General features: G+C 38.1%; 1 protein-coding gene and 1 long non-coding RNA gene across 7 annotated transcripts in view; both read right to left on the bottom strand.

Moving 5' to 3' along the window:
• The window catches only part of SMYD3 (SET and MYND domain containing 3), a 377,644-nt gene that overhangs the window by 193,222 nt on the left and 168,956 nt on the right, over positions 1-15,466 (bottom strand). The window lies entirely within an intron of this gene.
• Positions 1-15,466, bottom strand: part of LOC308192816 — a 58,823-nt gene that overhangs the window by 7,095 nt on the left and 36,262 nt on the right. Inside the window, exon 2 of the long non-coding RNA XR_013949139.1 lies at positions 5,179-5,216. This is a non-coding gene — a long non-coding RNA (uncharacterized lncRNA). The remainder of the gene's footprint in view (positions 1-5,178; positions 5,217-15,466) is intronic.

Raw genomic sequence — 15,466 nt, 5'->3', positions numbered from 1 at the left:
AACCAAAGGGGAAATTCACTTCAGAGGTGCACTGCTGGTCTGAATTAAAACATGAATATAGATACACTTGTTGAGACACTGATTTTTTGTGGCCCATTACATTTTGAGAAATTAATATATATCAGTAATAACCACACAAAAGCTCATTGCAGTGATAAGAGTTTGTATTTGTTGTTGTCAGAAAAGACACTGACTAAAACCCACAGGACTTATGGCATATATATGCTGAGTTGTTTCCTTCCACATAAAGCTAAATCATTGTCAGACTTTGTTTCAGCATACCTTACCATATCAGCAGGTACATCTACACTGCAGTTTTCTTACCCTCTCTTTCCGAGATCCTTGCTACTTTTATTGTCAAAAAGCACACCAAACTGTACATGTCAGTTACTCACAGGCCTGGAGTAAAGAGCATGGGGTACCAGGCTTGGACAGAGTACCACGGACACCAGCATCCCTACCTACAGCCAGTCTGCAACGTTTGGCTAAAGGATGAGGTCCTGCTCTCATGAACATTACTGAGCAATACTGATGCAGAGAGGACCTGAGCAGTGCCAGGGTCCAGGCACCCTGGTGTTTTAAGTGGTGTGTGGGCACCACACCAGTTGGTTCTAGTTTGCAACCTGACACTTACAGCTTCAAAGTCAAGTTAGGAAAATGGTTGTTGTTTTGGAAGCATTACAAAGCACACACAAAAAATATACGCTTAAATAATAATAATAGTATATTTGGCCCAATGAACCATTTTGATCAGCATTACAACTTAGCAGCACCTGACTGCTCAGTGACAGTACCTTTGCACTACCAGCTCAGCCTGTAGACAAGTACCCAGCATCAAAGTCACCAAGTTAGCATTAATTTGCAACCTTTTGGAAAGAGCCTGCAGACAGTAAAAAGGATGAAAGTCATGAAACAGCCTCCCCTACACCCAGATGTTGTCCCTGAGATCTGCTTCCTGACGCATATGACAAAACAGCACAGAAATTGTCACTGGCACGCTCCTTTAAATGGTGTTTGCTCCTTTAATCTGGCAATTGGGAACTTTAAAAAATATCAGATTGAGACCCTTCCACACTCAGGAAACCAGTCATGCTTATCCCTGTTTTACACAAGTTTTAACATTTAGACTAATCAAAACCATGTTAGTTTTCAAGAATGCTAAATGAAATATCAGGAAACAATTAAAACAATAGTAGTAACCTGTTACATTTCTACAGCTACCAAGCTACAAAACCTCTGATCAATTCCTTCATCTTCCACAAGATCAATCCTCCCAGAAGTTATTCTCTGATATGAAAGTAGGATTTAAAATTTTGGGATGGAAGAAATTGGTGCCTTGTCCTCTTGCTATATGAAATACCCCTTTTGCTCTCATCTTTCCTCAAACTTTTCAAAAAGCCTAGTGAAAGTAACAGCTTGAGAGAGCTTCATCCCTTGTGATTGTACAGGCTATAGCAAGCTCACAGTTCATTTTGATAAAGGTTTGTACAACTGTGAAGTTCCAAAAGATTGACAAAGCACACAAAGATGCCATGTGTACACTGAGGTTTATATACAGGCTTGATCCTCCCCAGCTACATCAAGAATGGCACGGCAGCCACTTCGGTTGTTAACACCTTTCACACTCCCAAAATAGCACGTGAATTTTTCATGTTATATATTCCATCGTCTGCAGCTAGCAGAAAATTTTGAGAGGAACCCCAAGACTGTTAAAGTCATTTTTTCAGTCTGATGGTATTAGTAAAGGGCTACTAGGAAAAGCTTAGTTGTAGAGAAGATGGCCTACAGAAAACTGCGTTTAAACACTGAAGGTCAGGAGATAAAATGTCAATAGACTTTACGTTATCACAAATGAGTTCAAATGTCCTTCACAGTTTACATGAGTTTTCTGTCAACTCCAATGCGATGTTATGTATTCTTCCAGAGAGACAGATGTACCATGGCTATGAAATACAACTTATTTAAGATACAAGAGCTAGCAATAGTCTTGGGGCCAAATACACTAAAGGAGAAGTTCATGTTTTAATACCAGTTAACACATTAGTTCCCAAACATAAATATATCAGGGTAACTCACTGAGAACAGATAATCATAGATAAATACCTCAGACAGACACTGCTTTTATTCATTCCTTCACTGAAGAAACCATAGCAATGAAAGAGTTATAAAACACTGAATGTGACAGTTGCTTGTTAAAATGGAGTCACACAGAGATGAACCGGTATTTGATTGTTATTTTAATAAATTCATAATCTAGCTGCTTTACTCAGATAAGACATGAAATGGGATGTGCTGGATTCAGTGTAATTATTTCTATTAAAACAACCTGCTTATGGTTTTTGCTGCTATATCAGAGTCAATCTCTGCCATAAGAAGCCAATAGGAGATCTAATCTTGACTGCCTGTAAAAGGGAGGTACTCTACAACTACTGAGACAAAGGAAACAGCACCATTATTTCCACTGACGTTCAGCATTTTACATAACTTTTTTTATTAAGAGTAATGGTGACAATACTTTTGGGAAAACTTAAAGCCAAATTAAATTTTTAGCCAATTTAATTTAAAGCCAATTAAATTTTTAGATTAAAGCCAAATTAAATACGACCAGAATTCGTATTGTTTCATAACAAAGAATACAACAGCAAAACAGATACTAAAGGAAGATAGCAAAGTTCAATAGTGCATGAACTTTTTATGGTGAAAGGACTGGTGATTGTGGCTGCTTCTTGCTATCAGTGGAAATAAGAACAGACCGGTCTTCCTTTCCCACACACTCACAGTCAGAAAGCCTGAGGAAGGTGCATAGCAGCGCCCATACCAGACCACAGTACACAGATTAATAAAGGGTGATCTTTCTATCTTCAATTAATAGGCATATCCAGAATAGGAAGTAAAAAACACTTTCTGAGAGGACAATTCTTCATGAGTTTCTTTGACGAATTAATTTATTTTCAACAGTTCCAGCACAGAAGCTCCCAGATAAAAGGAAAAATAATTCTAGAAATATGTTCATAAACTAAAAAAGTTCATTCACTAGTCACTTTCATGCACGTAAGGCATTGGCTTGGCTAAGATCATTTCCAACAACACAAAAAAACATAGTTGCCTACAAGAAATTTTTAAAACATTATTTTTATCTCATTCCAAACAATGAGTCTTTTGGAAAATTTGCAGAAAATGTATTCAACACTTTAACAAGTAAGAGATATTGGGAGCTACAGCATATTTTTCATGCATAATCTTCATACATCCAGGTCCTCACTTTAAATGTAAAACTCATTGTATAGGTGCAATAGATATATTTTTAATAAGGATGATTCGTTTACTCTAATTATTTTTTCTGCTTATTACACCAAAAAAGTCTCACTTGTTACTATTTCCAGCATATTCACAGAACAGAATTTGAATTGAACCACTACAAATGTCCATATTTCTACAACTTTTCTGGAAACATTGCCTCAGAAACAATATGCAGAACTGCATGCTACAAATTTCTGAGACCACAATACCCTAAGATCTATTTTTGCATCTGACCTGCTTATATAATATACTGTGTTTCCACTGGAAGGTGGAAAAATATGCTAGGAAATATGTTCAATTTTGGGAAAACATATTGAAAGTTATGTAAAAAGTACAATACAAATACCAAAATAAAATATGTCCAAGTCAATTAGCACCAGGGTTATTTTCTTTTTTACTGCTGTTCAGAGGTAACCTTTTCATTCAAAAAGACTGCTAGTGCTTTCAGCTATGATAACCACAGTGTAATCAGCAGTTTCATCTTTAATTTCTTAATTCAAGGCTTAACATGAGGCATCACATCTAGGAAATCAGCTCTTGAAACCCTTCTGCTGGACCTCAAGCTGAGACCACCAGGATAAGCCCCCAGGAGGCCCCCCCCACTCCAGACTGGGCAGAGCAAAGCAGAAAACAAATGACAAGTAATCCATTCAGTCTTATTATTTGACCATACCAGTCCTGTAGCATGCCATCAAAAATTTAAATTATGGAAACACAGCAATCTACCCAACTTTTCACAGAAAGGTAAAATAGAGATGCAGAATAATAATGGTGTCTCAAGGGACAGAAGGAATTCAGATTTGACCTCTGGAGAAAATACGCAACTCCGCATCCAGGCTTGAGTCTAGAGAAATTTAGCAGACATCTTATATCCCTGTTGGTCTGTATTTAAATAAATCTACCTCACTTTTGCATGTACATGCACAAGTACAAACAAGAAAAATCTTCAGGAAGAAAATGATAGTTGACATAGAGCAATAATGCTCTGGCAACACATTTTACAAAAGATGACAGGGAGCAAGCAGCACAACTAAGGGAAACCTCTGGAGAAGATGCCATGGGAAAATAAGAAAATATATTCAAAGAAAATGAGCTAATTAAGCCACTGGTATAACAAATACATTTGAATGAAAGTAGACTAGATCATAAACTTACGGGTGTTGTCAAGGTATGGTAAGGATGAAAGAAAAAGCCTCTGTGACTATGGAGGGCTGAGTTGTGTGATCAGTTGAAGAGAACAATATGAATTCAAAATAAAAAATGCTCCAGGAAAAAAAAATGGGACATACAAAGAGAAGAAATGAGAAGATATTGGCAAAAAAAGGTAAGAATTGTATGTAGTCTAAAAATAGCAAAAACTTCTACAAAATTAAAACTATGAGGAGGAAAAACACAGTGACTTTTTCTAAGGGGGTCAAATGCTCAAGCAATGCCAAGTGCTGAGAGTCTGTCAGTCTTACCACAAGAAAAAATTTACCATATACATAGTTTAAATTCCAAACATTGCAGCACAAAGCTGTTACACCTCTCACACTATAACAACAATATAATAACTGACTCTGAAGAGGCTGGAAAGTAAAAAAACACTAAAAATGGACGAATTAAATTTTAAAATATGCTTGGACAGCAACTAAATACCATACTAAGGCTTAAAACTAATGGGAAAAACAAATGCTGTGTTAGAAAAACAGGTTTATTTTATAATGCGTGCACTCCCATAGAGGACACTGAGCACTGTCAGAGCCCTGCTAGTGACCTGGGACATGTAATTTCAGGCTTAGCACCTGAAACAAATCTTATTGCATGACTAACTTTAATGCTTTAAAGAACAAAATACAAGTTTAATTTCAGTTTTTGCTAAATATAAAATACACTTACCATAAACTGTTGATAAATAGGTGCTAATTGCTACTTACCTGCAAAACAAATAAAACAAACGAGTTACTTAAACATGTAATATACTAGCTAGGAAAGTGGTATCATTTAGGTGGCTTGTTTAATCATTCCTATGATTAAAAAAAAGGAATGAATCAAGGATTTATTAAAAAGGGAACTCAAATTACAAGTTTCAGGTGATGTTTCCACTGTGATGGACTGCGCGAAGTTCAGTCTCAGCAAAATTGCCATATGACTTGAATTTCACTGTCCCCAAGGAGGTGATGAGACCCCTGAGCCAAAGCTCTTTGCCCAAGGACCTGTTTGCTTTGCTTCTCGGCATTGCTCCTCTTCCATGTAAGATAAGCCTCTGTAATACAGGATACACGCTCCTTAAGATGTACACTCTCTAGCAACTTTATTTTCTGGGCTAAATGCATTTTCACAAAATTAAAGAAATTGCTGAGTTCAGTGTTATTTGAAATAAAAATATCAAACAAGGAGATAAATAAAGGGATAATCCATGCTTCATTGGATCAATCTTACAATTAAACTGTTCTCAATAATGACAACGGTAGACACCACAGCTTATTACAGCAGTCACTCTGTTATTGTGGTATTTGCTCACAGATACAACAGACTGAGGTTAATGGAGTTAATAGGTTGTTCATCTAAACCCAAAGTTCATAGAAAATTGTCTGAATACTCTACAATCTGGCATCCTTGGCACTGCTATATCAAATGTCGTGCTATTTATTCCTTAAATCAAAAAAAAAAAAAAAGTAGTATGACGATACCACAAAGTTTTGAATATACCTACAGGCCACACATGTACTAAATTCACATTTCTGCAACGTATACACAGTGTCCAAAGACTAAATTCACAAACCCACTCTGCGTTCACATTGAGGTCCTGGCAGCTTCCACAACAGACAAGACTGACTAGTGGACAAAAAAAGCATTTAGAAATATCAACTGTCACAGTTCCCCATGGCAAAAAATAAGTTCACCAAAAAAAATTAATAATAATCAAAACCAAAACATATTTTGGGAAGAAATAAAAATTGGAAAACAAAAACAAACAACAAACCACTGGGGTGAAGACAGAAGCGGCAGTGCAGCCTTAAAAATTGCAAGACATTCACCCAGGTAGCTTTGCCATTGATTATTCCTGGATTCTAGTTGATTAACTTAGGCAGATTCTTATTAAATGCATTTCATCTCTGCTCAAAATTCAAAACAGCTCTTACGTGCAGTCTAAATAGGTCTGGAAGAGGCTCATAGATATGTTCTACTTTTAAGACAAATTTGTTAGTCAACCATGACAAGAAGTTCTATAAGGCAATCTTTAGATTTCTGACTATAAGCCTAACAGTTATATTTTCATATCCAGAACTCCCCAGTGATGTATATAATGCAATATACTATTCACAATATTATGACACACTTTAATTATCTCCATGGATGCCAGAAACAATTTTGACCACTGTGATAGACTGGGTACAATCCAAAAGAAACAAAACGAGTATAGATATAAATATATATATATATTCTATATTTATATAGCGCACTATATGGAGATTGCACTGACAAGAACTTGAAAGAAGCCAAGGAGAGCTGGAGCTGGGGAAAGGATGATGCCAATTTAATCTTGAAGATTGACAGCTCTGCTTGGGACAAGGAAAGCTGAGCGGATGCTGTGCAGCAAGGGAAAATCACTGTGGAGGAAGAGAAGCTGCAGGAGTAACATATTAAAAATAAATATGGAACTTGAGGGCAAGTTTAATGTAAAGCAAGCCAAGTGCTTTGCTAAAAATGTGGCTTTTGTACTTGTTTTTCAAACTATTACCACAATCATTTTGCTCCCCTTGAGCTAAGTCTCTCAGCAGACATTAAAACAGTTGTAAATGGTAATTAGTATTCAGAAACGTACTTCAACACGGGAAACAGAAACGTGCCCTGAGGGGTTCAGCCTCGCTGCTCTGGGACAAGCTCAGCCCCAACACCATCCCTGGGCAAACGGCATCCCAATGCCCCATGCCCCCATGGCTCCAGGGGCTGCAGACATCACTGGTGCCCGCTCCAGCACGAATGCAGCCCTGGGAAACATAGGAAGGCCAGGAAAGGTGCTGGCAAGTGATGGTAAAGGCCCTCAGTGTCACAGTCACATAGGACTGCAGCCTATGTCGCAGGGTGAGAAGAGGGTCTTCTGGGAAACAGGAAAATTTTGAATTTTTCATTGAATTCACAAACCAATCAGAGGACAGGAAAATGTCCTACAAAAAGCCGGGAGTCTTCCTTATCTGCCTCAACCTCCCCAATTTGAGCAAGTTCAGGAAACTATTGTTATTTTCCAGGAGATCTGACTAGTGTTTCCACAGGGCCTTTGCTTACATGCTGTTTGTAAGTAACCATGCTCCAAGGCACACTGCTTTAAGGAAGCACCAAACTCTTCAAATATTACATTTCTTCTCCAAAAGAAAGCTAAATGGCAGTTCTGAATCTATTCCTACTCAGCACACAAACAACCAGGTAGATGTGACATGGCTTTGCAGCCTTCACAGACCTGCCATTTTATAGCACCTCACATCTTCTTCCCTCATGCACACTGGACAAGCTCTGCTCAAAGCTGGCCACAGAAACATGTCCAGGATCTGACCCTAAGAACTGGTTTGTACAAAAATTCCATTTCTGTAACAGCTGCTGCCAACATACGATGACAATAAAAAGGCACCAACAGTGCAACCTCATGCCATGCCCTTAAGGATCACTTTCAACAGCTGGCTTGAATCCTGCCATGCACATTTCCCTCCAGGAAGCAGAAATATAATAATTTCAATGATTTATAGAGAGAAGTTGAAAAGCATTCACCAACCTCAGGAAATCAGCAAAAGTTCTATTTTTAGTGGGCTTGGAGAATGAGGGAAAAACAACAGAGACACTGTAGGTGTTGTGTTGGCTTGCTTTCGGAAGCCATTTATTCACGGAATGGCTAGCTCATCATATAAACCTCCAGGATAGCTGAAAGAGGCTACGCAATGTAGCAAGGATGTGCTTTTGGTCAACAGGCTTTAATTCACTTGTCAGCTGCAAGGAATGAGAATGCTTCCTTAAGTTTTTAACAGGTATGGCAAAGCCACACTGCTACAGACTGCTAGGTCCCCAGTTTCCAGGCTTTTATACGTGCACATTAATCACATTAACAATGTCAATGTCTGCTGAGATATTAAGTAAAAAAGATTTTGCTATTTGCACAATAACCAGGAAAGCTTTTACTATATAGGGTAAGGAGCATCTCTATGGCTCTCCCTCAAGATTCCCAGTCTTCTACTGTAAATCTGCAACATGTAGACTTGACCAAAAATCTTATTAATCCTAACACTCTCCTTTGAGCCCAGAGCTCAGTGTTCTCTCATTACCTGAGCATTTATCATAACAATTCACTTTTTTTCCCTAAATATCCTTACTTTTTTTTTTTTTTTTTTTAACTGATAGAGCAAAATCCTATCATTCTTCGTCAAACAGGTGAAAAATAATACAGTTAGTTTTGCTAGACCAACGACTGCAGATTTTGGCCTCAAATTCAGAAGCTGACTAGGGAAATTCCTCCTGCCAACAGATCTTTAAGTAACACTTTGCATTACATGTCTAGCTTAATCTGGGTAAATTCTCATGTGTATTTCAACATTTTTTTCTGATGATAAAAACTCAGTTGATTAGCTTTAGAAAATCTGCATCTCTTCCCTATAAACAAGCTCCCCTCCTTCGTGTCAAAAGTCATCAGTGTGAAGATGAAAGCAGATACATGAAAGCTGAAGCACAGTTGAGCCTCTTGCTCCCACCTTTTCCCAGTACAGCAATGCAACAGCTTCAGATTTCATTTTTGAAAACACTCCTTCCTCCAAGCATCAAACATTTGTTCATGTTACTAGCCGAAAAAACACTTAGGAGCAGTTACAATAGTAGCTGTGATCATATGCAAAATTACATTACAAGAAATTGATGAAAGTTTTGTTCCAGAAGTTGTCAAATCTGTATGGATTTATCCAGTCTGTGCTTTAGATAAAGTCATGCATCCCAACAAATAATTCCAGAACCAAAATTGTTGATGGAGTTGAAAGTCTGTGCTTCAGCCAAAAGATGAGAGTTGAAATGCAGCAGCTATGCCATTATTTTTAGTTTTGCACATTAACAAAATCTCACCGTGATGTAAAATACAATAATGCTGAGCTTTGCTAAGCAAAATCTGATCTCAACCAAAACAACAAGTACTCATTTAACCCAAGCTGCAGTTCCATTAATTCAATGTAAATACACCTAAGGATCAATCTAGTTAAAAGATACTTTTTTTTTTTAATCTAAAAACTTAGAGACTGCAGTCACTTCCAGTGACTGACCTTGATGCAAACATCAGTTGATTATCTGTCAGACATCCCCCTTTAGAGCAGACAGATTTTGTTTCTCTTTTAGCAGAGTATGCCTTTCCAAACCATGTTTGTGCCATCTCTCATCAGCACTGTTATTTTCTACTGTCTGCTTTTGACTTTTAAATGCTGAAAATGAATCAATTCTATTGATAACTACCTTAATACTCTCTTGTTCAAAAGAAAAAAATAATCTCATAAATACCGTTTAATATTTGTGTTTTTTCTTAATTTGGACTCCCATGTCACTCATTGCTTCTCACCTATTTTTTCTTATTGGTGTTTTTATATTACATCTAAGCCCACTCTTTGTTACTCTTGATACATTTATCACTAACTTATTTCACATGAAAATACCCTTCTGTTTCACCCACGTCCTCACAGTGCTCTAACCCATTTGTCGTCACAAAGTACATATGTTTTAAAATTAAACTACAGAAATGCTATAACCGAGAACTTCAAATAGTGACTTCAGAAACACAAATACCAGAACCAACTCTCAGCTAGAATTCAATTTAATTTAGTTTGTGTTAGAGCCAGGGTACCTAAAACAAAATTCTTAACAGAATTAAGAAACGCTAACTCAACTTTTAGTTTAATGATTTGGTTTAAACTGTTTGTAAGGGCATACAATACTGCCAAATTAAACATACAATTAAAAAAAAAATTCAACATTCTACCAAAATGGTAACTTTTGTTTAGTCATGGAAAAATACTATGACTGCCCAAGGATAAGAAAGACCTGGGTTTGAAAACACATGGTCCCAGGGTAAGAGAGCCCATGTCATACAATCTCTTTCACAAATGTTTCCTGCCAAGGACAACCATATTTTTATCTTGCATTTCCTCAGCAGAAATCCATTAGCAAAGCTCATGCCCAGTCAAGCTGGCATATTGGCAAAGCCCCTGGCCTAAAGTGCATCCACTGCACCTGTGGTTTCCATACACACAGTCAATCAGGCATTTCCGTGATGCGTTGAATCTTCCCACATGCACATGAGCCAAGGCCAAAGCACAGCATGCAGGCACTGGGAAGCACTATGGATTTGCCAAGCAAACTGCACACATGCAGTTCATCCTGACCATGCACTCAGGAAATGCTCATGCATGCAACTGACATGCAAGTGCATGTCAGACACAACCAAAATGCAAGCTTGCTCACCACCACCTGTCCCAAAATGCCAGGCAAATTTCTCCTGAACAGAATGTCTGACCTGAAAAGCCAAACAGCACACTCAGAAAAAAGCTACCACGGTAGAGCACCGAGTCAGAGTCAATTAGGTTTTGTTCCTCTTTCACATATTTTTAGAACTGCTCTTACTGAACCTTGCTCAAAAGCCCCACTACTGGCATGTTCAAAATCTTTTTCTAACTAACAGTTTTCATCTACCCCTTCCCACTTATACTTAATGGTGTTAATACACTTCCAGAGAATGGTCAGGTGCCTTGCAAAATCTTCATTTGACCTATCTGAACAAATCAAGCACTCTTACTCCTCCTCCCTATTCCCCATAATCAATCACTTTCATACCCCTTCTTTTTTGACCTGAGTTTTCATTTCTTTTGCTGATAACTTAGCCACTGCTAGTTAATAATTAAGACCACACAAACAAATCAGTATTTCATTAAACATATTTGCTACCAATAATCATGTGCTAGCTTGTTTAGAATGAACGGATAGACATCATCCACTTTTTCTACATCCACCTCTGATGTTACCGTGCTTGTTTCCAGTCTGGGATGTATACTGTCTTTATGCTCATGTTCAGCATCACAGTCTTTACTAAAACCTATAGATCAATATTGGTCATTATTTTGATTTTTGGACTAATCTAATCCTAACCCACTTATTGACAGAGTAGTTCTGTGTCTTCTTTAGTTGTTCATTCACTGTTGTTATTGCTATACATGAGGTACTCTTCAAATTTCTTTTGTAAGATTTAAACAACTTTGGTAATTTCATTTTATTCTTGTATTGCCTGTCTTTGACAAGAAAACTGTATTTTCCATTTGCTGTCAGCTTTTTGTCAAAATCTTAACATCTGTTTTAGAGGTGGTCATTCATCCACGTAGATCTGGAGTCTTTCACCTTTTCTTTCCAAGCAAGACTTCTAGGTTTCTACAGGTTTTGCAGCCCTGACCTATAGAAGTCTAGTACTACTCTGTATTCAGGTCCTGAGCTCGTCATTGTAGCTATTGGCATGAATGAGATTCCTTAAACTTTATATTTTCAATATTAGAAAATAAAGCAAATTACAGACCTCCTGTTTTTTCACCTGATCATTTATTTTAGATAATATTACAGGTAGGCTGTTCCCAAACATCATTCCAGCATGCCTAAGTCTGGTCTAAAAAAGCACTGTCCCCTGCTGGCACAGGGGCTATTAAGTAAAGAAATCTCTTATATACAGGTATAATTGGGCTCAACCATCATTCCCCTATATATATTTGATAACTAATACAGCATGGCTGTTGTGCACGTCATTATGCGGCTGTGAATCAGAGTCACATTCAAAGAATATAAAATTACATATTCATTTTGCAGTATTTACGATGCAATGTATGAAACACAGGTGCTTGCTGAGCAATGATGAATGATGAGACTAACAACAAGACATCTTCACTCAGTAATGTAAATAATTCAGCTCCCGTTTGCTCTTCAGAAGCGCTGAGGATCGACACCTTTAAGCTGCAAATGCTTAACTCTATCAGCTGTCAGGTGCATGTCTCCCCTCAACAAACTGCAGGATAAAGGCTTAAATTATTTCTGCTCAATTCATCACATTTTAGCCAACGTAAAAACCTGCAGTCTATTAACAGCATGATAAAATTGACAATCCCCTACCCTACTTTGCAGTAGTTTGCAAAGTAGCTGCTGGTTTCTTCTGCTCTCAACTCTCTCCAAGCACACTTTCATCAGCTGGGAGAGCTTGCCCTCAAACTGTGCTTTCTGCTGTCACCCTAACCTGACTCAAACCCTTCAGTATTTTCACCTGCCTTTATTCTCATCTGCTAATCTCACATTCAGTTGCTCCTGGTTCTTGCAAATCCTGAAAACACACATTTTTTTTAATATCTGAAATACAGCTATTTGAAGTCATGCTGCCAAAATAGAAGTACATATTTCTAACTTGAGGCAAAAGGATAACTTTAGCATTTTAAAAGTAAGCCAAGCACAAGGCAGGCAGCACTTTCCTGCTGACAAGCATGTAAGAAAATGTAGCAGACATGCACTTTTGAAACACAGGTGGTCTTCTGTTCCTGCCAGTGCAATGCCAGTGGTAGTTCCAGATGTGGGAGAAACACCACCCTTGCCCCCTGGAGACTAAAAAAAAAAAAGGGGGGGGGGGGGGGTGCTGCAATGATACAGCACCAGAGGAAGTCTGCAGCAAGCTGGCACCATCAAGAAAGTTGGAAGCGAGCCAGAGACAAATTACGACCTGGGCTTTTTGGAGCTGTATGAAATCAAAGCTGCTCTCCCCCTTTGGTCTGAATGCCACAGGAAAAGGATGAATGGGAGAGAGTAAATGCCAGGTATAGCCTTCATTACACATGCAAAAGGGTACAAATTACAATCCCTTGAGCATAAAGAGGCAAAGCAAGATTCACAATACCACATAATATTAAGCCACATTATGAAAATGACTGTTTATGTTGGTTCTTTAATGTTTGTATAAGGCTGGGAACATGCAAAGTGCTTAGTATGAGCACAGGCATGGTCTCTCCACTTTGATATGTTCACACCAAAATAAAATACACTTCAATCATAACAACTATTAATTAATACTTAATACTGGTATTAATGACGTTGGCACAAAAGTATAAAAGCAAACAAATAAATTTCCTGAAGCCTAAATGACTGGAGGCCTTGTCAGTACGAGGAGGACTGGAAGCTCATGCAGCAAGAGCTGGATGATCTGGAGGGGTAATAGAAATGGGATGAAATTTAATAGCAGTGTGCAAGGTCATAAGCTTCGAAACATAACAAGACTTTGTTATAAACTACAAAGCTGTCAGCTAGAGGAGCTATGTAGGAGACAGTACATTTGTAGAATATGGGCTGTCTGTAAATCATCGGTGTGATACAGCCATGAAAAGAGTAAACTCATCAGGTGATGTATCCTCAGAAGAGCAAAGGAAGATTAATTTCCATGGTAAAGGCACTTTTGAAAGCTCCTCCTCTGAAATGTTATGCACAGTGCCAGCCATGTTCCAGAAAGAGTCCTTCGAATTCGAATAGGGCCAGAAATATACTTCAAAAATTATCAAGATAACATTCTAATTAAACCAGACTAAACCTCCTCACCTTCAGTGTAGCAAGACCAGGACAGGAAGGATCATATTGCTGTCTGATCATTTACCAAGCGAATTCAACAGTCCAAAGGAAGAACTTAAGCTAAAAGACACACAAATACAAATGTAGAAACAAAATACTAAAAAAAAAAAGTCTCATAGTTGTGAAAATGTCTCAACGTTGTGAAAATGTCTTCCCATAAGATTCTCGTCATCTTAGATAGGGTTTGAAAAGTTCATATAGGAAGATAATGGTCAGGGGAGTTAACCCGATGAAACAGAACTGCATTTACAGTAGAAAAACCAGACTAAATATATGCTACACATTATCACCAGATTATTATCCAGCTTTTTTCTCTGCAGCAAGCATCCACCAAAACCTTTTAGCATTTCCGAATAGCAGTAGCAAGTTTTTTTCCCCTCTGTTTCTTGCAAAAGTGCCAATAGCTTCTTGAGTTACATACTAGCACCGTAATGGCACATTGCTCCAACACCTGAAGGTAGGGCTGACAGCTTGTCTCCTGCTGTGCCCCACACAAGCTTTCTGCAACACGGGAAGTGGGATGTGCCTGTTCTGCCTTGCTCCAGCTGCCTCCTCTCAGCTCACTGTTATTATTTTTTGTAATTTATAAAACAGTATGGTGTATTCCTTCAAGTCTGTGCTGTCACAGTTCTCTAGCCTACAAATAATGCAACGTGCCACCTGGAAGAAATACATCATTTGCACCGCTCCTTCCACCTAGATATCATTGCAGACACAACCCTTTCCATCAAACAAGACCAAAAGTTTTAAAGCAATCCTGACCATAGCCTCGTGCCGCATTAATTGCTGAGGGATTATGCCTCACATTCAGAGAGAACAAGCAAATGCAATGCAAATCAGGCAGTCAAAAAAAAAAAAAAATCAACCCTGTGAAAGACACAAAACCAGCAACAAGAAAAGGAGGCTTGACAAGTGATATAGATGAGTCAGCAGAGAATATTTTAGGGAAAGAGTTAAAAGTGAACATGAAATAGAGTAGAAGAAAAGCATGTTCCTGATCTCAAGTTTTAAAAGCACCAAAAACTCACGACTCTTCAGAGGTCTCCTCATGCCTTACTTGCAGGAAGCTAAAAACAACTCATTAATGGTGCTAAGGAAGTTGAAATTTATTCCATCATTTTCCTTGACAGGACCCCTGCATTTCAGAAACAGCTGCCTGAAAAGGATAGCCTAATGGCTGGGAGCTCCAGCAGGACCCAGAATGGACAGATAGAAGAAAGGGCAGAAAACTGGTTAAATTCAAAGGGCAGAAGATCAAGGCCTTGCCTGAGAGGAACATGGCTTCAGTCCACAGGCTATCAAATAGTGAAGGAGTTTTAGGAGAGAGCTATTTGTTATTGAAGTTTTTAATTTAATTTGATTAGATTTGGTAAGCATTTAAACAGAAAAAAACAAGTGTTCTTTTTTCTTCAGACAATACTAAAGCTAAAATGTTTCTATGGTCCTAAACCAGAATATCTTAGAATACTAATTTTGACAGACTTCGCCTCAAGCTGGAATTGCATAAAATTTCAAAATGTGTGGATTTCCT

This window comes from Anser brachyrhynchus (genome assembly GCF_964034855.1).
Source record: "Anser brachyrhynchus genome assembly, chromosome: 3".
Taxonomy (NCBI): domain Eukaryota; kingdom Metazoa; phylum Chordata; class Aves; order Anseriformes; family Anatidae; genus Anser; species Anser brachyrhynchus.
This window is presented reverse-complemented; position numbering and strand designations above follow the sequence as displayed.